Below are 25,058 nucleotides of genomic sequence, written 5' to 3'. Positions count from 1 at the left end.
TCACCATAAATTGGCAGGTTTTTTAATCCTGGTGGTGACAATTAATGCAAGCTTCCAATTTATTAAAAGTATGTTGAAAATCTAGTATGCTGCTGGAGAACAGCCCAAGTTACTTAAAAACTGACAAAATGTATTTTACTCAAGGAAATTGAAACACAGACCAAAATTCAATGGATTTTCAATCTTAACAAACTTGAAGACTTGGCCATGTTTGAAGTAGTAGTAATAGTTTCTAACCTTTAGGCAGTATGTCTTGGAACTTTGTTCTTATGTTTACTCTTGCATGGTGGCTTATTGTTTTTTTTTGTGGGATTCTTTTGACAGATACTTGCTCAATGTGAAAGGAATTATTGGCTCAGTGTCAATGTACCTGGAAGAGAGCAGATCAGAAATAAAGATGAATTGTGAACTGATGGACCCTTTTAGTTGTCCATTCACAGTTTCTGAAGAAACAGAAAACTACATTTGGATTCAAAACCAAAAAGTTTGAGCTGTGTGGTGGCAGAGCAAATTCTAGTAAATCATAGGATCTGTAATCTATCAATTTGTTAATTAGTCACAAGGCAACTGAACAGTGAAAGTTTTGACTGATACCATTCAGGAAAAAAATGGGTATTGTATTGTGTTTGCACGATAATCAAATGAAAATATGTGGCTTTGTTGATAGTTAAACACAGCTTTGAATCCCTGTTTCTCATGATCATAAGATTGTTTATATAAGATATGAGGTCAAGTCCTACTCTAAAATAGTACAGTATTTTCATTTATCAGTTAAACTCCAGGTGACTTCTGAGATTATAGTGGACAGTATTGGAACTTCTTCCATCATTCTTTATATTTTATCCCTATTTTCTTTTTTTAAAGGACTTAGCTGTAGCTTCAGTAGCTCTGGAAAAAATTACTTAGATTACTTAGATGCAACTTATTAAATGTTTATACTTAATGTCATATCTCTGTGGTTTTGAGTACTGTTTTATTTCCTGCTCTTCTCAGTGATTCTTTGTCTTATGCTAAGTGTCATAGTATGTTTGGAGATAAAACTTGCTTTGTCTGGGCTTCTCTGTGATGTAGAAGTATTCTTAAAACTATCTATTCTCTTCATAAGGACCGCCTTAGCAGTAAAAAATACTCCTTAAAATCTTTAGGGTTGAAACCAAAATAGCATTTACTTTTTAATTTGGGTTCCCTAGTTTTCTCATTACTGTACAGTGTTTTTAATTCCTTCTCATAGGGTTAGATGCAGTGTGTCCGATGGTGTGTAAATGTATCTTAATCATAACCTGTTTTTAATGAAAACAAAAGATTGAACAACCTGTTCTGGTGGAAGGTGTCTGAACCCTTGGCAGGGGAGGAACTAGCCCTTCCCAACCCAAACTAGTCTGTGATTCTGTGGTGTGCACTAGGTACGAAAAAGCTTAAAAGTTCTTTGGTGCTAAGGGTATAACAAGCCTCAGTGACTGTTTCTTCAAAGATGCTCTTGTTGCTTGGGTTTGCTTTTGGGTGGAGACCTGAGGGTGTGCAGCAGCCTCAGGTAACCTGGAGGTAATTATACAAGGTGACAATAGCAGCAATTTGTGGTTATCTCTGTATCAGTTTTGTGCTTGTAATTCTCACAAGGAAAACTTCCTACGGGAGGCTGCGTCACACGGATGTACGGCCTCTCTGTTGTAACCTGGCTGTAGCCAGCTTGTGACTCCTTGAGCGTGGGATTTGTAGCAGGGCATAGTTTCTGGTTGCTTGGTAGTTTCAGAGGGAAAGATCTGCTGGAAATAAATGTGGCTAATACATTTGCAAATGTGATGAGCTCTTAACATTCAGGTCATGAACAATAACCTGGCCACCCCACTGATGAGGAAAACATCTTGGTTTTGCCAGCCAAAGATTTCCATTGAGGGCTAGACATATTTTTTCCTGATTTGTGGCGGTGTCTGTGTAACAATTGTTGCAGAAACATCTCTGTATTCTCAAAGAGCAGCTTCTAATTCGTTCCACATTTAAAGTTTCATACGTTTAGAGACAACCAGTATTATCAGGTCTAAAAGAACACAGGTTCACAGAAGGAAAAAGTAGTTATAGGGTACTTCTGGAAAAGTTAGGAGACCAGTAATTTCAGTTGAAGATATGTTGCTTAGGAATATTTATGTTAATTTTATTTACGTGTGCATTTATGGATTCGCTGCAAGTAAGGAGAAAACTTGAGAATTATTTTTATTTAGTCATAAGTTTATGTAATTTTGTTTTGCCACAACTTGGCGTTGGTATTCTGACATTTTGCAAAAACTTAGTATTTGTCAGTTTTATTTAGGGATTGGAGTTGCAATTTTGTCATGAAGCTTTTAAATTTTCAGCTGAAAATCTTTTCTTTCATAAATGGTAACTGTTGGCACTGGTAGAATCTGTTTACGATGATCTTCTGTCTGTATGTGCTGACAAAATGGTGATGTATCTACTGTCCAGTCCAAACCAGAGAGCCTGATAAGTTAGCAGTGCTTTCTAGTTAGTAATATTTCCTTTTTATTTGTAATAAATATAATAAAGAGCAATACAGATTTGTGTAAAATTCATTGCATTTTTCAAAAGCTTCTGTTTGACTTCAGCTTGTAAGTACACTCAAAATACTCTTAGTGTGTTATACTCTAGGTGTTCCACATACAATGTTGCCGTGAATATCGCTGGCTAATTTTTAGCACACAGTTTAAAGAATTTTGTATATTGCCTTTATTTCTTGGCCTTTATATTGCCTTCATTATTCAATGTTGCTTCTTGTCTTCAGAATTAGACCTCTGTTGTTTTTGTAGCTCCTTCATTTGATATCACCATCCTATGAATATCTGTTCTATCGATTCCGGTACTGTTTTTCTAGAGTGGATTAGTCCTGAAAACAACATCTGTTGCTCTTGACTATCACAATGTTGCTTAGAGACATCATGACCTTATACCTCTTTCTGAAAATGCCTGACCTGTAATTATTGACAGTATCCTGTACTTTTAAATAAAAAAGGAAATTATTTTTTGTTCTTGACTTGCTAGCATTCATTTGTAGTAGCTGCTGTATAGCCAGCTTAATGTGCTCTGTGGTACAAATTGATTTCCTCCATCTTCCTTCCTAGCATCGTGAGACGAGTATTGTCTGGGTGGACATGTCTGCTGTATCTAGGAACATGAGGACAGCTGTACCGAGCAGGAGCAAAGTCTACTGGACCTTGCTTCCCAGTGTGGAAGTAGCTGAGGAATAGTTTTAATAATAACTGAAGAATAGTTCTAAGAAGCAGGAGAAGTATAATGTAATTTTAAAATTATTATTTCCCTTCTTTCCTTTACTTTTGATACAGTTTTTTAGTAGGAAAATTGGAATGTCTGAATTATTTGTGTTTAAATTAATTTGTAAATTCATGTCAGGACAGATTTTTATTTTTTTTATAAAACACACTATATTTTTGAGCTTTAGCCTTCTCTGCACTCTTATGTTCTAAATTCTACCAGATTCTAGTTTGGGTGGGATTACATGAAACTTTCAGTTTTCAATAACATAGGGAATTGAATGACACAGGACCATCATGTGAGTGAAAAAGAGCAAGCTATTCCCTTTCTAGTGATTCCAGATGTTTTATTTACTTGTTTGGTGGTGACCACTGACCTGCTGTTTTCAGAGCATGAGCAGAGCACATGATGCAAGTGATGATCTCTGGCATGCCCAGAGCTTGCCTTAGGTCGTGTTTGTTGTGTGTGGGTGTGTGTTGAGTTTTGTGTGTCTGTTCCCTTGTCTACAGTGACTTTAAGCAACTCAGTCTTCATTGCATGGCTCTTTGCAGCCAGTGCAGCTTTGACTAAACCAGGTAGTATTACATCACTGACAAACTTTGTTCATCCTCATGCAGATCAATTAAAAAAATATTACTAAAAACAACATGAACAAAATCCAGAACCGAAACTCCTAAAACCAGAAATACTGAACAGCATGGTCCATAGTGTAGATGCCAGTGTGATGCTTTTGTTATCCTTTCAGTATTGTGGACCTGGCCTTTTATTTCAATCCCTTGTTTTCTCCTGACTCGGCTTTTAGAGAGGAATTATTTTTAATCCTATGACAGCACATTTTCTTGTAAAAGTTTTGGGAAGAAACACCATCAAAAAAGTAAGAAACCCTCTCTGGGGAGAAAAAAAGTATAGTATATTATTCAGGTAATTCTTTCTGTTGAGCTGCAGAGAATATTACTCAACTACAAGACGGAAGCCTACACAAATGAACCTTTGCTGTTGCTGCTTGTGTTTTACTAATGCCTTATCTTCTGTAGTGTGTAAGTTGGTAAAAACTAGTAGTCACCGACTTGCCTTCATTTTCTCTGCGCTTTTGTGGGGCTACTGTAGTCATTAATATGTTGCCTTTATTTTGTGAGGTAGCAAGGTTGTTTTTGAGGGGTCATACTCTGCAGTAGGAGTTGCTTTAAAATGAAGCCTGGTCTTGATTTTTTTGAAGATTGTGGTGGGGCTTTTTTACTCCTCCGTCTTGCTGTTGAATCAGTTTGTGACTGTCCTACTGATTCTCCATTTTGTAAGAAATTACTCTGGTATAAGGGAATTTCTAGGTTTCTCTCTGAAACTCCTTTTTCTTTAAAATTTTACAGAACACTCTACTTAAACTGTTAGTGGCAATGCAGCATCTTGCTGATTGCTAATTTGCACATAAATTGTTACACAGGATCTGCAGAGATTGTAAATGCAGATCTAAATTATTTATTTTGACTTCTCAGATCAAATACTGAGGCTCCTCTCTTGATCTCCAAAATTCTCTAGTTCAGTTCTTGACATGTGTTAGAATAGCAGCATTGTGACTTTAAGGGAGCAGGAAAGACTGTATACAAAATGAAGTTACACAGTCCTGATGTTTTTTAGAGAATGACCTGAAATAAAACCTGTCTTGGAGTGTGAGTGATGGGTTTGTGCTCACAGATGCCTGGCCAAAAACAAATTTTCAAGCATCTGTATTTTCATTCTGTAAATGCTCCTACACTTTGTTCATAAGACATGAGCCTAATCCATTTTATGGTCAGGGATATTTACCAGCAAAATTTGAGTATCCTTTACTTCAGGGTTTGGGGCACTTGTGTGTGTATAGTCTCATGGAATAACAGGCCTGTTATTTTTTTTTATTAATTATTAAATGTTCTTTATTTCTTAATTGGATAATTGACCTTGTCTTTCTAGGAGGAAACTGTTTCTCAGTAAAACAGTCCTATTTGTTAGACTTCTGTCCAAGCAGTCCTGGATTTGTTGGACAGTCCTGTCCTAAGAGCTTTTTCAGATCATATTCTGAGGCTTGACATTTGATAATTGCTGGGCCCAAACCCACTTGCATGTATTGATAATGCTTTCTGTGTTTCTTCAGTATGTTCATTTTCTGTCTGTGGTGTAGAATTGCCTGGCTATACTTGTTTTCTTTCATTTATCTAAGTGCTTGGACAGCATAATTCACTTATCTGGCATTGACTGGTATGAACATAATTTGCTTTTCTCAGGCACAAGGAAGCAGCATGTCTTTTGTTCTGTGTTGAATCCAGAGTTACAGTGTTGCTTCCCTTATTTAAAGAAGAGTTCTGAGCTGTGAGTGAGCTTTTTGAAATGACAAGTTTTTGCATAATGACGTTTTTTTTCAAGGCAACTTGTACCAAAATAGAGATTATTGGAAAATAAGGACATGTAAGGTTATGTTGTGAACTAGATATTACCCAGGGGCCTGGATCCTGTTTCAGGATATGTTAAAAAGCCCTCACTTCTTTCTTCAAATCTCATTTTGGCAAAAGAAACTTCAGTGTGAGATTCAGGCGTTCTTTGTAATCTCCTTTTTCTGTTATTTTGTCACACCCTTGTTCACTTACATGAACTCAGCTGTACTTAGGAGAAAATATTGCTCCCAACGTACTGTGTGGGCTGGCTGGTTGGGGAGTACAGCAGGCTGGCATCTTAGCTCAGCTGTGGGCTTGATTTACTGTAAATGGGCTAATTAACCATGAGGTGCCATACTGCTGTGTATGTGTGTAGGGAAGCTACATATGGGTAAGCCTGAGTTACTTACAGTTTTCTGTTTCTGTCCATTGATTTGTTGTAGTTAGATATAAGGAGGTAATAGTCATGAATCAAAACTTGAAATAAAATGCAGAAAAATAGGACAATGGTTTTGTGAACTGCTCAGCTTGTGCTCAGTATTTCTGGCTGTTTGTAAAATATAATACTAGCTCAGATTTTTGTGTTTGGGTATTAAATAACTGAACTGGTATTTGTTCTGGAGTGTCTTAATAAAGATTAATTAATGGAAGGTCTGTGCTTTTTAACCCTTTCATGCAGAGAGACTTAAACTAAGTATTCTGGTATTTTTGAAGAAAGAATAGAGCAGTAGTTTGTTATTACTGTGATTGAGGTAAATTGGGCTGTCCTAAGGGTGTCATTATAAACCCACTATCTTTTGGTATTTGATTTTTTTTCCCTACTTGAAGGATAGAAAAAACTTTTCAAGAATTTTCTAGTTGCAAGACCTCTCTTCTGTAACTGAGACAAGTGCTAAAAATCTCTTACTAGCAACATTTGCATATCAGTCTGTTCATTAAAAGGCAGAAATTTGATCTCCAGCCTTATCATTTACTATTTTGTGCCATATGTAGCCAATTAAAAAAAAGTAAGAAAATATTGCTTGCTTTTTTTTTTCTATATAAATAAATGGAAGTGAGCATAATAGCAGCCAAAGGAAACATTCCTCTGTGATTGCAGCAAGGTTTGTCCAAAATAATAGGGTTTGTATTTTGTAAATGTTTGGTTTGCCTCTGATGTTTAACATTTTAGGCTCTTTTATGTATGTGGGTGCATACCAGGCTAAGTGTAAAATTTCAAAACCCATTGGTGGAAGTCTTGTAAAACGGGACCACCTGCTGTGTTTGCTTGGCTGTTTCAATTGCTCTGTTATGCAATTTCTTCTGTTGCAAGCTGAGGAAGATGGAGGAGGCCACTTGGTTAAAGTATTACTTGGCCTCAAGTGTCTGTGCTGGTCACCGTTTTCCTCATTTGGGAACAAAACGTTTTATACAGATGACTTCTAAGTCTTTTGGATCCACAGAATGATGGATCCTTCTTTATGTGCATTCAACCAACTGGCATTTTGTGCATATTTATTCTCAGGTTTTAACACTGAAGTAGCTGTTGAGGCTGTGTATGAGCTCTGTCACTCTAGTCATAGCTGGTTAATGAAAATTTTAAGAATAGTAAATTCTTCTGGTTTTGTAAGTGTCTTTATGTAAGTATTCTTGCAGGAATAGGGGGCACTTTGTTATAGAACTTTAGGTAAACCATGCAGAACTGTATGATAAAAAGCATCTGAGTCGGCATGGGAGATGATGAGAAAAATTCCTTTGTGTTGATTGAGAAACTTTTCTTCAAAGGACTTTTCTTGTACTGAAAGGACAGTACTGATCAGCATACTCCTAGTTTCACAAACAGCTTTATGTACCTGTGGAAGAAAATCAGATCTGTGAATGTATTCCAAGTTTTTTAATTTTCTCTGTACTGTATAGTCACAGTAATCAACTGTGACTGTTGATTAGACCAAAAGTGTAGTCAAATAAGAACCTCCAGAGTTCATAAGCAAAATTAGGTCTTACCCTTTGTCCAGTTCTTCTCTGTAAAACAAAGCCCCTCAAACCTTTGTAAGTACTGATACTCATACTGAGGATGACTCATTGATGTTTGAGCCATTTAAAAAGCTTCCTTCTAGCAGCATTTCAAACAAAAGCTGCCTCAAGGAGTTGTTCTCCAGGGTTAGGTGGTGTCCATGTGGGAGATCCAGAAATCATCCTATGGGAACTGCTGTGTGCCCTCTTAGCCACAGTTAATGCTGGGCAAGTACTATGAATTAAAGTTTGCCCCTTACAAGATGTAGTGAGGAAATCATGCTTTAATACAACTTAAAGTATTAAGATAAATCACAGGCAATTTAATGTCATTTTAGAGGCTACTCAAATGCCTTCTGCCGCCTGAGTCTGTCACTTATGTTGTAACATCCTGGTAACAAAAGCACTGCACTGAGCACTTAGTAATGGAAAAGCAGTGGGTAAAGAGAATATAAAATAAAACCTGTATGTAAGAAGCCCTGTGAATGTTGACTGTTGAGAATATTTTTAGGTTTAAAAGTCTTACTTTGTCCAACTCTTAGCTGGGTTCATATAGGAATGATAGTTTGAGTAAATCCATCTTGAATCAAAAAAATTAACACATCTGAATAAGAGGCATCTTCAGTTTCCACAAAGATAGGATCTGTAGCTCATATTTTTTCACACTGAAAATAATGCTGCCTAGTTAAACTGGACTTCTTTTGCAACATTAATCAGAAAATATTCTAGTGGCTAGTGATGTGGGTCAGTGCTAGGATGGGTGATTTAAAAGCCATTAGCTTGTGCATTCCTGGTTGTCTTTTCATAATTTTCATCACTCCTTATATCTGAAAATCTATCTGAAAATGGGTAACAAAAAATGAGATGATGTCCAGGTTTCAATGACAGGAATTAAGGTGTTAATCTTTCACAGAGATAATTTTAGTTTAGTTTTGTGATATTAGTTTTTTCTTTTTTTTTCACAGTTTTTTTTCCTGAGTGTTTTTATTCTTCATCTCTTAGTTGTAGTCAGTCCATGTCCTTTCTTCCCAGCCCCCAACTCCCGACACTGAAACGGCTCAAGGTCAAGAATTTGGCTGTTAAAGGAAACTGTTTTGTTTTGCATTAAGATTAATGGAGCTTTAAACTAACTAGGAGAGAAGAATTGTTCTGCTGAAATTATTAAACACATCTACCCTTTTCAGCAGACAGGTTTTTGTCCTCAGTAGTGCTGGAAATAAGTTTTCAACAGATTGCATGAGCAGTAAGATATTCAGTGCAAGTGCACAGTTCCATTTTTAAATTATGTGAGATTGAATATGCAGAAATGTGACAATCACAATTAAAACTTAAGTAGACCCTAGTTCATAGTAGTGCTTAGTAGGAGATAATTTATTTAGAAATAACCTAAATTTCTAGTCCTATGCCTTTGTCCATGTGTATGATTTATGTCTGATTGCTCTAATAACGAGGTACTTGAAAAAGTGAACCATAATCTGTATGATTTTAATGGAAACATGGAGAGAGAATGCAAGGAAGGGCTCTGAGCCTTCCTTGTCTATTAAATAGACATAATGGTTCCCACCTTTTGCTCTAAAAGTCTTCAGGAATTCTTTTGGGGGCAATATTGCAGCTGCTTAAGTAATTATGGAACAGAAAAATCTCTTAAGTAAAAATCAAGCAGAGGTGTTTTGTCAGCAGTATATTATTCATTTATATTAACTTGTGATGATTTTTACTCCCCATCTCCTTGGAGACACACCTTGGTGGGCATTCAGTTTGGCTTGTACCAGCCTTGAGAAGCATGATCAGCAGCATGGCTCATGCCCTCTCTGTTTAATTCCATGTACAGTGTACAGTACTGGAAGTAAAATATGGTATTGCCTGTCTGTTCTGGCTCAACCCTTTATAACTTTGGCTGACTACAACAGGCAATAACTTGCTAGCCTTCCTGTGTTTAGGAGTTCACTGCATGTGTGCTGACCACAGAATCATCCACTGTCATTTTTCACTGAGAGATTATGCAGTCCAGAGATAAAATGTTAATGTTTCAGCCATATATTTCCAAATTCTTGAAAACTTTTTTAGCCAGCTCACTTTCATTCATTGCTAGCTAAAGTGTAAACATCATCCTCTTCTGTGCAGTACTTTGGAACTATGGTTACATATTTTCATTTTCTCCCTTTAAGACAGGTGATAACCTTAGTGAGTATAAAGCAAAGACTGACAATTGGGGTTTTTTCCTGAACCAAAGTTTTCTAAAGAAAATAAATCAAATCTGAATTTGTACAGGAATGTTTGCCTTGCATTCCACACACTGAGTCAATTTATCTCAGGGGCTCTCTTTTTCCTCCTTCCCACCCTCTTTAAAGGCTCGGTGACTGGAAAAAAAAAAGGAGGGGTGTATGGTAGATTGTAAAAAGAGATTTTTGTAGCCACTGGTGCCAGGAATCATCAAGGAATGCTTAAGTAGTGCCTCTTGTGACAGCATCCAGTCTATTGGAAAAGCATCATGTGCCATCTGGCTTCGATTTTGACTTAATTAAATGCATGCAGCTGTCTTTAAGAATTCGGCTAAGATTCAGCTGTCTTGACGTTTTGCAAAGAGCTAAGATTTTGTTGGGGAAGCTGCAATAGTCACCTGATTTATGTTGTTTAGTTCCCTTTCAGTGTGGTCCATGCAGTTTGCTGGTATTTGAGTGACAATTCTGTTTAAATAAACTCTTAAGACTTGCTGACTCTTGGAAGCCTAATTCAGTAGGGGTTTTCCACTCTAGATTCTGGGATTCTTCTTAGAACTGCAGTTATTGTGGATTTTTTTAATAGCAAAAGGAGTTTCTTAAGTTCAGCCAAGTAATTTGTCTGGGAAAAGGCAAGCTGCTTTGTAACAGTTTGGTTACTCCACCCAAAGACTCTATATCAATGGGATTTTAGCTTTGTGTGGGGTGGGGGGGTAGGAGCAGAGTAGGAGCAGAATGTGTTCTTTGCTGTTAGCCTGTTAGCCAGTTATTCTTAATGCAAAGAATAGCAAGGAACTGCTTTTCATGGGCAAGCAAACCATTTTGCACTCATGAGAACCTATTGTTTCATCTTGCGTCTTCAACAGTAGTTTACCTGTGTGGATGAAGGACATGGAAAAAAAATGATGCAAACTTCTACCCGTGCTGTTATAATTTAAAAAAAAACACCTTTGTTGTTCTCAGTGCTAAGTATCTTCATTTCTGAGGTTTTATCGCTTTGATCTTTAAAATGTAGAAAAAAAAAATCAAGGGAAAACAAATACACAAATAGTATCTTTATTTAGCATCTAGGTGAGTTGAACAAAGACTCAATCAAATTGGCCTTTTCATTCTTACACGTTCTTATCGAATTTTATCAAGTTGACTAGTGATTATGTTCAAGTGTTAATTTAAAACAAGTCTTCTACCATATTCCTAATACTCCCAAATGGTCAAGTTTTATCTTTTTCATCCAGCTATGAAGGATTTTTTCATTTTTTTTCCTTTCTTTTTTATCATTGGAAATGTTATATTCTTGGAAGGCCCTTCAGGAAGAGGGAGTATTTTAAATTTGCAGTATTATCTGGCCCTTTTTTAGTTCTATATTGCAAGAAATGTTTTTGCTTTTTAATCTTTCTAGGTCTCTTATTTTTAGCAAGTTATCCTTGGCCCATTGCCACCCATTGTATGAATGGAATTCTACAGTTCTCATTATGAACATCAGTTTGCTTAGACCTCTTCAGCTGATTCACTAAGTACAATATCCAGATCCCTCCTGCTGTGTCTTAACAGCTGTGCCGCAGGCTTGGGTTGAACACAGCCCCGGCCCCCTAACCTGTCATAGGCACTCTGGCCTTCTTGTTGAAGAAGCTTTAGGAGCTGCTTAGTTTACCTTCCCATCTCCATTTCCATGTACCCCATTCATGTTCGAAATCAGGATTAATGAAAAACGAGCTATTTTGACAACCTTGGTGATCGGTTCACTATCATCTTCATGATGAGAAAGCTGTCGAATTTCCTCGTGCAGTGCTGCTAAACATGTCTTAAAACTGCCCTTTAGAGCCTAGGGTTCTTTAGTTCCCAAGGGTGAGCAATTGCCAGACTTATGCTTTCATACATGTTGAATTCTTGGCCTCAGTTTTCAGTTGGCTGAACGAGGTTGCAAATAACATATCTTGCAAAGGAAGCACTTAGTAGTGATAAGGAAGAACATCTTCCTTCTAATGTTAATCTGATTACTGAGGACTAATTGACTCAAAGCAGTTGAGAGTCAAGGAGCTTTAATTTCCTATTGTCCACCTGTACATGTAAACATCAAGATAAGAAGAGACTATGCATTTTTAAAAGTTTGGATTGCTTGGATTTATTTCTTAAAAGCTGGTATGCATTGCTTGTGCATTGTTATTTATATTTACTGCTAAGTTAAATACTTGAGTTGAGAAGCCCTCCTGAACGTTCTGGTTGTTGGATATGAATTGATTATCAGAGCATGAGTCTCTTTCCCTGCATTTAGATTGATTTGCTTGTGTTTGTTGTTTAGTGGGAATGGTGCATCATCTTGGGGCTTGAGGGTGGCACTATTGTAGTGGTAGACATGCTCTTTTTTAATTTTATGAAAGCATTTGTTCACATTGCTCTAGTTTTGGAGATACTTTAGAGGTGATATAATATATGCAAACAATGATGGATTTACTTCCCGTGAAACAGGTAAGCAAGGCAGTGGAAGTTGGAACTAAATCCCCTTCAGGAAAGCTGTCTGATTGTTCTGCCTGTTTCCTCTGTGTCCACATTTGTTTGAAGGAGACAGTAAGATAGAAACTCAAGCCTTAGTTAGGTTAGAATAAGACTAGGGGAAATAATTCAGGCTAGCCACTATTACTCAGTTGAATTGAAGTTGGCCACAAGTTCCTTTGGCACCTCCTGTAAAGTGGGATTGTGTGGCATCCTTTGAAGACCCCAAAAAATTACAGAGATGCCTGAAAATGTTGCTGACCTGTATGTGCATCCATGCTTGGGAGCCCTTTCACAGCTGATGGGGGTAGCAGAGGAAGCGTTGCAGTTGACTGTACAGATCTGACAGTTGATTCTTTGGATTGATGTGTAGAGGAAGTAAGGACGGGTGTAAAGCAGCTGAAAGCACCATTACTTGGAGTAAGAATCTCTCTCTACACTTCTATTTCTACACTGCTCTTGCATGAAAGGTAGGGAGCATACCTTCTCTAACCTGCTACTGAGTTATTTGTACTTCACCTGGAGTTCTAATTTCAGTTTCATGCTTATTCTAAGATTTAGCAAAAATGTTTGCTTGTATTGTATTGTACTTAGCCTGATGCTCCCTACAAAGGATGGAACCAGTGATTAGAGTTCAGGTGAGTCACTGCATTTTCTTGTGCCCTTCAATTCTAATTTCTCTGGGTAGAGAAACAGTCACATTCAGCTATGTTGTGCATAGCAGGCTTTCATATTTGACTGGGTGTCTGAAAGACCCTGGTGCAAGCTTTTCATTGTTTGTATAGTTAACTGTGTTTCTTATCTTTGGTAGAACTAACTTTTGAACCTGAAGATACTACTTCTGTTTCAGTTTGCTTCATTTGAGGCGTCTATAAGCACATGCACATAGTTTGAAATGGGGGAGAAGGGCCCCCCAGGTGAAGATATTCACATAAAGGTAATCTCCATTTTCCCTTTGTGTTTCAAAATGTGAAACAAACAATTACTTAGAGGAGAGAATTCTGGCCAAATAAACAAATAGAAAAACATGAGGTCTCGGTGTCCAGAAGCCTGACCACTACAAAAACTACAGAAGGAAGGAGCTATGCAGCTGATTTTTCTAGAATTATTGATCTACTTTCATACAATGTAATTTGTCATGTGAGAATTTGAAAGACTTTGTTTAAAGTCATTGACTACAGTTTAAATTTTGTTTGGAGCATCAACACTGCATCTTGTATTACAACTACAGCTTGTACTAAGAAGAAATTTAACGTCTTTTATGTGGCACAGTTTACTTCGTTATGATTTTTAAAAGTGCTGATTGGAAGACACAAGACACTCACTGAAAACTGGAAGTTAAACTTAGGTGGAGGTTGAGAACAGGAAGAAAAAACCTTTTTCTCTCTCTTCACTTTTTCATTTGACTGCTAAAAAAGAAAGAGGAGGTCAATGCTCCAATGAACAGTAAGGAAAGGTTTTTGAATTAGTTCTCAAATACTTCCTATTTTCAAAGAATATTTGCTTTTAGGTATGTTTTTCAAGTAGAATATTTTGAACAGCTTCAGTTTTATGCTTTCATAATTGTTGAGAATTTTAAGGATGGTAAAAACAGATTTCAAATCATTAGGGTTTTAATAAGCTTTTAATAAGGAGAATATCTCTGTGAGAAAACTGAGGTTAAAGCAAGGAAGTCTTATTTCTTGTTAAAAGTTTGGAGATTTAGACTTAAGAGAAGAATGAGGCTTCTGTCCATTGTGGCTAGGCCTTGAATTCTGTGGATTTTGTTGATTGAAACCTGTCCTTAGACACATAGGATGTGTGAAGATAGATTTTGCTCCATGGGCAAAACAGAAAGTAGAGTGTACCATGTCACCTGAAGGATGTAGGTGTGTTTGTTCTGGGCAGACAAATCCTGAGACTGAAGGGTGTTCTTCACAGCACTGAGTTCCACTCCAGCCCTTGCATCTTTTACAGGCTGCAATACAGGTAACTGCAACTTTAAAAATATTTTTGTATTTACAAAGCAATGAGCACTGCAGGAAGTGCAATCTCCTCTGAAACCATACAGCCCATGTATGTGTTTTGTGGGTAGGAATCTGGGCTGCAGTAAACTCCTTAAGTTATGTTGCTCAGATAAGAAAGCAAAATATAGTACAGTGACAATAGTTGAGTGTGCATATAGTATATAGATCCCTTTTAAAATATGGGGGGGCTATGACCTTGCATTCCAGAGGAGATTAAGTAGAAAGCATCAGTAAAAGCCATCTGTAATCAGATTCTCTGCACAGTTTTTCCTTCAGTGCTTTTGATCTGAGATGAAGCCAGTGAGTGATGTGAAAGTTGCCTTAGCAGAGCATGAAACTTCTGAGCTTCATGCATTTGGCACATGTTCAAATGGCTCTGTGTGGGGTCAGTTGTACTTCAACCTTGAGCTTTAGGCATGCTGCTAGAGAGTTCAAGCACATTTATTTGTCCTCTATTTTCCTCAGTTAATATATTCTGTCTTAAAAGTGAAAATATTTAACAGAATGACTTTTTTTTTCAGTTTTTACATGAGTCAGATGTTAAATGTCACGATCCAGATAGCTTTTCTTTTTTTTTTAACCACTTCCAAATTCAATTCCAATATTTTAGTTTGGGAGCTGGCCAAAATTAGCTGAGGAGTTTCTTATCTAGCCTTGTCATTCTTCAAGCATTCTCTTAAAACTCTCCTTGAATCCAGAGAAATGAACTGGTAAAGTCTTGCTGTGTCTCAACTCTGCCTGCCCTGCATCTTGGCAAATGATGAATTAATAGAAATGTGCTTTAGCATTAAATATTTTGGCAATGATCCTACTTTGGTGTTGCTCAATGCAATAAAGAAATAGTAAATATTTCACAGTATTGCTTTCATGGCAATTAAAGCAATAACTAATATTTGTGGTTATTTCATACTTTGGGACATAGCTGGTTATGATAACCTGCAGCAGTGTTGCTTGTTTATCCCTACGTACAATCTGAACAACTTCTAAAAATAGTTAAAAAAAATATTTTGATTTGTGTTATGTAGCAGTTGCCCTGAATCTGAATGAAAACCTGTTAAAGGCCTGCATGTTTAGGCATTGCCCTAAAATAATTCCTTAATGCTCTCAAATGTTACCAGTGTGCTCATTTAACAAAGAGGTGTTTTGTGTTTTCAGCCACAGGACAGCTGCTCACAAGTGCACCTCGTCTGACTTGGTTTTTTTGCTTTCTTTCATTTTCCCCAGTTGATTCATTGATTTGGATTTTTTTTTTTCTTGGCCCAGTACTCAAGTGCGAATGGGTGTACAGTCATGTTCATACAGTCATATTTTTTCATGCCATGAAAAAGCTGGCTTTTTTTTTTTATGCAAAGCTCTTTAAAAATGCTCTTTTGCACTTTCCTGCCATTGACCAAGCAGACAGGCAGACTTTGAAGGCTAGATTCTGCATTTCATCCCTTCCATCTATCAGTTTGTTCAGCCTCTGGGATGTGATCCTTGGCAAACAATGCACAGCCATTACAAGGCATGATAAATTTGTCAACTGCAAACCAACAGAGAGAATACCTAACTCAAATTTTATACATTGTAACTTAGCCCCTCCCCCCAAGACAAGCTGCATATTTGATTAGCTTAGGCAAAACCCCCCATTTTGACATTATTAGCATTGCAATGCTGTAAATATTTCAGTGCAATTTATACTTGAGATACTTCAGATAAAGGCAATATTCAGTACTGTGCAGAGTGACAGTCCAATGTAGAAACTTTATGCTTGAAAGCAAAGGGAAGGGTCTTTATTTTAGGGTGAAAAACTGTGATCTTACATGTTCTTTAGTTTTTCTACATTGTGATTTCCTAGACAAAGCTAGAGCTGTGTTTGACAAGGGGAATGACTGGGGTGGGGTGGCAAAGGCCAGGTTAGCATCACCTGCTCAGTGCCTTGTCAGCTCAAGCAGGAGTCCCACGTTTCCCTGGGACCTCCGGGCTGCTCCAGCAGCCTTCCCTGCTGCGTCCCATGGGCCGGTGGGCAGGAGCTCTGGGAAGGAGGGAGGTGGCTGTGGCCAGCAAACCTCACCATGGCCTCTCACTAGGGCCAGTTCAGCTTTGCTTTCTGGTCCAGTGCCAGGAGACTGCTTTGACTTGTACATTGATGGAATTGCACTTTGTTTTTCTGCGTTTGGTAACAGGACAATGTATAAGTAAAATAAAACTGTCAGGTAAGGAAAGATTTTTCTTTAACATTCTATTTCCCTTTTTATTTTTCTATTTTATTTTTTCCCCTCATTAAAATGAGAAACTGACTTCTGGAACAGCTTATAGTGTTGTAGGTTACAGGTGATGCTACTCTGTGGAAGAAAGTTGACTGTTAGGGTTTTTGAGTTAAAGTAACTTCTTCCACTGTGTTCTTCAGAAAACTGACATGTTGCAAAATGAAGTTGCCTTAAAAGTGCTTTTTAAATATATCATTTACTGTACTGAAAATATCTGTAATGTTGGAATTGACTAAAAGGTGACTTTTCCTATTAGTTTCATTTTGCATGGAGTTTGTGCTGATAAATCTTATGTATAATTTTTATATCAGCAAATGAGAAGCCTTTTTTTACTTGTCTCTTCTGATAGAAGACTAATTTTCTAAATGAATGGGGTTTTTTTCTGGCCCTGTGCTGCTTACATCTTAAATCCTCTTGACAAGCAGAGCAACTGTTGTGCTCCTTCTGCATATGTATAATTAAGAGGCTGATTATATTCCCTCCTAATTTAGATTATCATCCTGAAGAAAAAAATGTGTTCCTTTCGCAAAAAGGAATGGTGAAAGGCAGAGGTGCAACATAATACCAGCATGGAGGAAAGCATTACCAATTAATAACACTTATCAGGAGAAGTAGTATTGTGTTTCTTATCACAAGACCATTTTAAAAGTTGCACAATTTGTGAAACCCAGCCAATTTTACCTTGCTTGCACTTGCAAACATGTCACTGTAAGAATCCTGAAAATGCATTTTTGGTTTAGCGTGAAATAGGCAATGTTTTTATCCAGGTTTGAGTCTTAGTTTCAAGTTTGTGGAAAACTTTTAAAATTACACTTTTAGGGCTTTAAGCCATTTTAGTGAGTACATTGTAGCCCTATTAAGTACTCTAACTTAGTGGTTTGTTCGCTGTTTTGTGCTAAGCTCTTGGAAAATTGATACTGAGGTAGCAAGCTGTAGTTGTGACAGCCGATGATACAGCTGGCTCTGTGGCAGCACACTGTCTGGTCCTGTATCTTTTAGAAGATCACTGTAGAGAACTTATGTCCAATAGAATTTATGCTCCTTGTATTCCTCTGGAGATTTGCTTACAGTGAAGTAATGAATTGGGAAAATTAGTAGCATTTAATGCCGCTCTAGTGGCTCTGCCAGGTAGTGCTGAGAGGGTGAACTTCCAAAGTAGAGTGAATACTCTCTGTACAGAGTTCCTGTTTTAGTCCCACAGAGTTGCTGAACAACATAGCTGTGTATTGGACCCCAAAAGTGCTTCATTCACTTTTGTCAATAACAAAAGTCTCCCAACTAAAAAGTCTTTTTATTGCACACTGGGCCTCACTGATAAATAGGAAATATCGCAGTTCCACTATGAAATGTAGTACAACAGTATTTCAGAATTAGTGTGTGGATATTTCTCTGGATCACAGCCTTTTAAACTTCATAGAAGAACCACCATACCAAAAAAGTTCAAAAATAGGAATGGTAAAACTGAAGACTCCAAATATTATGTACTAAAAGTATAATGCTTTCAGAAAATTAATTCAAATTTTGAAATAATATTGAAATACAAATAATAATTATAGTAGATAACTGATAAAAGAGGGAAAAGATTTGCATTTGAAATGAGAACTATGAATGTAAGACAGAAACTTGTGGTTTGGATAACCATATGGAAAATGAAGTGAAATTTTATCTGTAAACTTAAATTGGATGATGCCCAGGCAAGGAAAAACCTATGACTGATAACAGTTATGGATCTGTTTTAGCTCTAATCCTGTATGTAGCCAACCTGTCTCTCCAAGTAACTAGTTAATATTTCAAAGTAAGAAAATTCCTGCATATTCTGCACAGGAGCATAAACCAATGCTTAGAGAAGGAAGGAAGAGGTACTGTCTAGCAGATACCCCATGCTTCCTTTAACTGAGTGTCCATGCACTTGAGAGATCTTAATGAAATGTTTTTACTTAGAGTTACTTCACGCAGCTCAGAAAATATGTGAACGCAGCAGGAGTCTCCGCAGCTTTCCTCAAATAATGAAATGGGAATTCTAGGTGTTTTACTGCGGAGTTATCTAACTTCCTGCACTCCAGTCTTACTCACGCTCCGGAAACTCCCTAATGTAAAAAGCTGTGGTTCTTCCCTCTCTTGAGTGACTCAAGAGGTATCAGCCTCAGCCCACTGCAGCACAATTGTCACAGCTGCCAATATCTAGCAATGTGGTGTGGAGCCAGACCAACTTAAATAGACTATTGGTAGCCCATCTCTGCCTTCCTGTATCTTGGCAGGCACAAGCGTGTTGTTCTCCACAGTTCACTAGAAATTAAGTGTTCAGCTTAGTGGGAGGCAGCTGAGAGTTTTGGGATGGGCTCCCAAAAGGTGCATTTGCACCTCCATCAGATGAGAAAAATCTAAGAACACCAGTGCAACTTTCCTCCAAAATTCCTATCAGCTGCATGTCTTTCTGGTGTATCTGTGTAGTGTTTTTCAGGTGCTTGTGAAGGTACAGACCCTCGTTTCTGAAAGATGAGATGAACATAAACAGGAGGAACTGAGACATGGGAATTCAGGCTTCTCATACTGCTTAATAGTTCTTGAGGTAAAGTAACAAACAGCAACACAGGAAGTATAGGAGTAGCTGTCTAGTAAAAACACGTTGGATTTGTACTAACTGACCTGCTCAGTAAAAGGCTTGCAATACATTCTTAATCTCAACAGTCCTTAATGTTTATTTATTAATAATACACCCTTTTAATACTAAAATAAAAGCAAAAGTTCCAAGTCTACTTTTAGAAATATAATTTATTTTTTATGTTAAAAGGAGAGTTGCAGTTATTAGTAAAGATAGCAAGGTTCATTATCAGGAGCTGAGACTGGACACATACTTCAAAATAATTCAGTAATTGGTCTTCAGGTCCATAGCTAGCTGAACAAGTAACTCCAGAGGTTTACAAGTTGGTCATTATAGTGCCTGATGTTTAGTTCCTAGAAATGGATATGCAGTTTTAAAGTAATTAAGTGCTTGAAATAGGTAATCCAGAAACCTCCCTGTTAAGCAAGGAGCTATTTAAAGGAGTATCTCAGTATGAACATCTGTACAGAGAAACAGTCCAAATTCTCCCAGGTTAATTCAGAGGGGAGAGTCAGTAGAAGGTTCCCCTGTTGCTGCTTTAGTCAAGCCTTCAACTTTCTTTTTAGTATGATAAATAAAATTTTATTAAAATGTTTCCCTGCAATTTGGAGCATAAAAATTACTGATTTGGCAGATAATTTAAATACAGTACAAACAAAATTTTTCAGTATGCCACTGTTGTTGCATACAATGTACTATAGTATGTGACTGAAATTTTTATCATTCAGAAAAACAGATTGTTTTTCTGATGTTTTTAGTGATTGATATCTTTCTAGAACTTAAGACGTAGCTAAATTCTGTACTATTCCTAGTTTATAATTCAGTCTCAGCCTACATGCATAGCTCTTAAGCATAAAACAAAATTCAGTGTTTTTGTCTAGGGGGTTCTTTGTACTTCTACCCTTTGAAGAATCAGGTCTCTGCTCAGAACATACTTTTGAGGAAAGGCAGGTTGTGGTGACAAGCTTGAGAAGAAGAAGCAAGTTTTGAATGGAACTCCTGCTGGCAGTGGGTAGGCTCTACAGAAAACCATGTTGCTTTTTCCCTGAATATGGTCATAAGAACATACCTGTGGAAAATTGTTAGGACTATTAAACAGTAGTTTAAAATACTGCTTTGCTCCCAGCTCTTGCATGCTTCGGTGTTAGGCTTTTAAGATGTGTCTTCTCTGAAAGAAAAGCAGCTGTTGCATCACATTCATTAATAACACAGTATTTTGTGGGTTCCACAAAATACACAAATTCCTTGCCCTGTTACTGACTTTTTTCAGGATGTCAATACAGGCAGTCTTTAAATGGTCTGTCAGTTATCAAGATGAGCAAGTACAAAATCTCCTGTGCAGTGTGGTATTTAAACATTCAACCCCCTGCCAACACTGACATCCTAAACTGGTGTGCTCAGACATGAATTTTTCATGAGCGTGGTTGCGTGCTGCTGGAATACACGTTCCTGAGATGCAGTCATGTTTGCTGGCATGGGCAGCAGTGGGAGACAAGAAGCTCTGTATATGATGCTTGTGTGCACGTACAGTGGTACCACCACCAATGCCAGGAAATAAAGTGTAATTATAAATTTTCCTCTATGTTGCAAGAGTTATCATACAGACATTTTTCCCAAAATTCCACTCATACTTGTGTGAGTGCTGCACAGTGAAGTTGCAAATTGTGCTGCCTGAGCAGAATGTGTCTTATAGTAAGTGCATCTGCACAGATGACAGATACTTTTGCCGAACAAAAATACACATGTTTGTCAAACTGAGTAGTTTTGTCATAATTAAATACACATTTTTTAGTCAGGAAAAACAGCTAATTGTGTGAATAATGTTTTGATATGTCTATTTTTTAAGTCTTTGAAGTAATGTGCCTGCTCCTAGAGCAAAGTTAGGCCAGTAACATATGTAATACAATAAAGTTTTTGAAAAAAGGCCTGCAAAGTAAAGCCAGTTTGAAAATGTCCATTTAGAGTAGTAAGCATGCTCTAACTTCAGAATATAAGAATTCTTGAGTACTACATTGTAATTTACTATTAAATCCATGCTGCTTTTTGAAGTTTCTATTTGTGTAAATTTACAGTCTGTGGTGATTTTACTGTATTTATTGATAATTCACAGAACAATCCTATAATTTCTTAAGAAAAAACAATCAAAAATCATTGACCCAGTACAATTACCTTAATGGGTAATTATCTCTCATTAATCCTAGGAAGAATTAAGCCTCTGAAATAGAGAAAAGGTGGCAGGATACTCATGGAGATGCCAGAAATGGTTGCATATCTAATTCCTATGGTGAATTTTTTCATGAGGAAGGAACTACTTCCAATGTTTTGTGATGACATAAAATAATGAGGTTTTAAGTAATGGTATATAGAATAAACTACACAAAATGAAGAATTTGAAGTTATGAACATCTAGACTTGTTTAGAAAAAAGGAAAATTTATTTTGAAGGAAAATTTGGCTTTGCTGTGGTAGACAAGGGTTTGTTAGCCTTTTTTTATTGTTATTGGCTTTGCTTGGTTTGGTTTGGTTTTTTGTTAGATCTGAAATATAAGGTAACAGAGTACTGATGACTAGAGGAAAAAGGGCAGGGATGTCTGGAGTGTAAATTGCTACAGGTTAGTTCCTCTCCACAGAACTGAATGTTGCTTTTCTCAGCTTCCAAACTCAGAACAGACTTAAGATTGGTGCTTAACTCTAACTGCATGAATGTTTTATCCCCTGCTCCTCCAAGTATGTGCCTTAGGAAGGCAGATGAGTATTATTCCATCTTGTCAATAAACTGCATAAAACACAGGTGTTTTTTTTATTGACATGCTCTTTTTATTTCTGGAGCATCATGAGAGATTTACATTGATGGTATTAACAGTCTGCCTCTAGAAAAGCAGGCCTCTCTCTGACCGTACCAGGCAGCTTAGATATTGCAAGCTGGCAAAAATGGACCTCAGCAAGTAAAAACTGCCATGCAGTCTTTTGCAACTTCCTTTGTGAACTGTGTATGGTAATTTTAGGAGCAATCAGATTGCAGTTCCTGCCCTAGAAAAATATATTCAGTGCTGAATTTAGTGTTTGCTGCTTCATCTTTTCATGTTTGACTTCTGGGTCAAAGTGGAGTGAGGGAAGTTCTCTTCCTTTACTGAGGCAGTAATAAGAAAAGAAGATAAACTAAGGGCAAGGTTACCCAGACCTTTTTTGTTTCTATACTAGTATGCTTTTTTTTTTTTTTCTTGCGGGTCATCCTACTTGCTTCCAAGTTTTTATTTCTCTAAGAATGAAGAATTGAAATGGTGTGCATAGTGCACAGCAGAAACATGGCTTTCATATAGTGGGAGCAGATATATGCATCTATTTAGTTTAAAGCACTACATACTTACAGTAAACAGGGTTGTATAAATTATATAAAGGTGAATCAAGACAACTTTAGGTTTTGTTAAATAAACACTGTTTTAGCACTGGGGTGGGGGAGGAAAGGATAAACGTGTCTTCTTCTTTGAACTTGGCTTTAAATATTTGAGTTGTTGAGAAAGATGGTGGTAAAGGATGGTTTCAGTCTGTAATTTGGATACTCTGTGAATGTGCATATGAACTCTGAACAGAGATCAAAAGTTAATGTAAAGAACAAATTCTGTTAAAGTTTAAAGCACTCAAATTTTAGGAAGAGCCTGACCCTTCTTTTGAAGTCTTTTGTTTGTTTTCTTTGCAGAGGAGTGGATGAGGGAATCAACAAAGACATACTTTAAAATTCAGCACCTTACTGAGCCTCTTTTTTCTTGAAAGTTGAATAATTTTGCAAAGCAGAGAAATCTTGCTGAAGAAATTGCTATCAGTTATTAAGAGAGTAGGTCATTCTCATTGTTTGCTAGATTTTTGTTTAGATGTGTAATGTTATGTTTTGTTCATAGTAGTGGGTTCTTAAATACTTCTCCAGTAACTATTATAAATCACTTTTACTTTTGGGATAAAATCACATTTTCAGGAATGTGATTACAAGAATTATAGGAAAATGTTATACTTTCTCATTGTCTCAGAAGTGAGCATTTGTGCTATCACAAAAATGGAGGATCCCAAACAACAGCTGTGATTAAAACCAAATGATGGTATAAGTTAGTCAAGATAAGCATTCTGTTAAAAATGGGCTGTTCAAGTGAAAGTATTTAAAATGGAAACCTAACACTCTGTGAAATTCCTGTGGGTTTTGGCAGACCCATCATAGTGCTTTTTGAAACTAACAGGTAGTGAAGCAGTTTTTTTCTCTTGCTAGGTCTTAATCAGAACTACCAGTGTCTGTGTAGCTTTTTTTTTTTTTTTTTTTTTTTTTTTTTTAACCACAGCAATCTGTAGACATAGGCATAGATGCAACTTAAATTTTTGTAAATGGTCACATTTAGTCTGATAGACTGTATGAAATAGCTTAAATTTATTTTTGGTAAGTAATACTGTTTCCATCCACTAGGTCTTTCAATGTCTGTTTCTCTGACCTTTACAAACAAACTACAAGTTGATGAAACTGGTCTTTCCCTTTTTTAATTAATGCACAGATGATCAGACAGATACATTCAGGGTTTTTTAAAATCTGATTTGTCAGTAACGCTTATTCTTTCCCTAATTATGCAGTGGTTTTTTTAGGTTGCTGGATTGCATTTGGTCTGTTTTTAAGGGTGCATTGGCAAACGATGACATTATTTTCCTGGGATGGACAGGAAGGCAGAAAGATAAACCAGTGTTGTTGAAAGCATATGATAGTTGCAAAGTAAAAAGACTTTGAGCCTTATGATCAGAAAGATTACTTTGTCAGGTCATATTTTTCCTCTTGGAAGTCTGTTCCTGTTATCAGTTTAAATAGATAAAATACAAGTTGTTTCTAGGCATAACCTCTTATAAACCATTCTTATCATTGTTCATAATAGCTGAAAGTACAAAAATGTAGACCTATAAAAATGCTTTATGTTAACTGCACAGATTGCACACATAAACAGCCTATATATATAGTCATCCATAAGTAAACTCAGACAAGTAAATATGGATAATCCAGCTCTATCAAACTTCTCTGCTAGGAGGTTTGTTAGAATAAGTAAACTGCATCTAGAGAAAGCAGTTCTCTTTGGTCAGCTGGCTATTTCTTTTCACAGCACAATTTTTCACTCCATTCTTATACAGATTATGTTGTCATTTGGAAGGAAAAAACAAAGATAGCAAAATATGTTTTGAAACAGTGTAAGGCATCTGTGGGTACAGATGGGTTCCTCTGGGGTGGATGTGCCATTAGCTTCTGTAAAACACAAAACCAAACTTACAGCTAAAAGTAAATGGGAGTTATTTCTCAGTAATTTTTTAACAAGTTGTGTACAGATTATCTGAATGAGTGCTGTACCAAACAGCAGTAGGAAGGTGTTCAGATGTTGGTGATGTACTAGGAAAAAAAAATAAATCAGAATTTAAGCTATGCTTTGCAAGTGTTACTTTGGTATGAGGGAGGGATAGCACTGGAGTTGTTTAGTTTCAGGATCAACACTACACTTCTGCCATCACCCCTGCTTCCAGAACCTTCACTCACGTCAGTCTTTTCCCCTCTTGTCTTGGCCTTATTCTTACTCCAGGTAAGCTGACTCTGTTTCGGCTTTGCTCTGGCCTGGGTGCCAGTCTAGAGTTGTGGGGCTGTAAGAGCTAGGGAGCTTCCCTGAGGATCTTGTGCTGCCCTAGGGGAGCTCTTGCATAGAAAGATTTCCAAAGGCTGCTACAGTCTGTGTTTAGTTGCTTTGTAGATGTGGAATGTATGCAGACATGCTGCTCTGGCATATGGGCAAATATTATTTAGAAGCTGTAAAATGTAATGAGTAAAGCTCA

General features: G+C 37.0%; 1 protein-coding gene across 8 annotated transcripts in view; it reads left to right on the top strand.

The window, feature by feature from the left end:
- Nucleotides 1–25,058, top strand: part of SHROOM2 (shroom family member 2) — a 118,248-nt gene that overhangs the window by 15,168 nt on the left and 78,022 nt on the right. For 2 of the 8 annotated variants that reach the window (XM_086880122.1, XM_086880126.1), the window contains exon 2: nucleotides 19,081–19,188. The exons of 4 other annotated variants lie outside the window; for them this stretch is intronic. The gene's annotated coding sequence lies outside the window, so the exon portion shown is untranslated. Of the gene's footprint in view, nucleotides 1–5,904; nucleotides 6,055–19,080; nucleotides 19,189–25,058 lie in introns of those variants that run through there. 2 more of the 8 variants (XM_086880121.1, XM_086880125.1) reach the window with 2 other exon arrangements.

This window comes from Cyanistes caeruleus, chromosome 3 (genome assembly GCF_971803275.1).
Source record: "Cyanistes caeruleus chromosome 3, bCyaCae1.hap1.1, whole genome shotgun sequence".
Lineage (NCBI taxonomy): Eukaryota > Metazoa > Chordata > Aves > Passeriformes > Paridae > Cyanistes > Cyanistes caeruleus.
The sequence above is the reverse complement of the archived record's forward strand: the minus strand, read 5'-3'. Positions and strand labels throughout refer to the sequence as shown.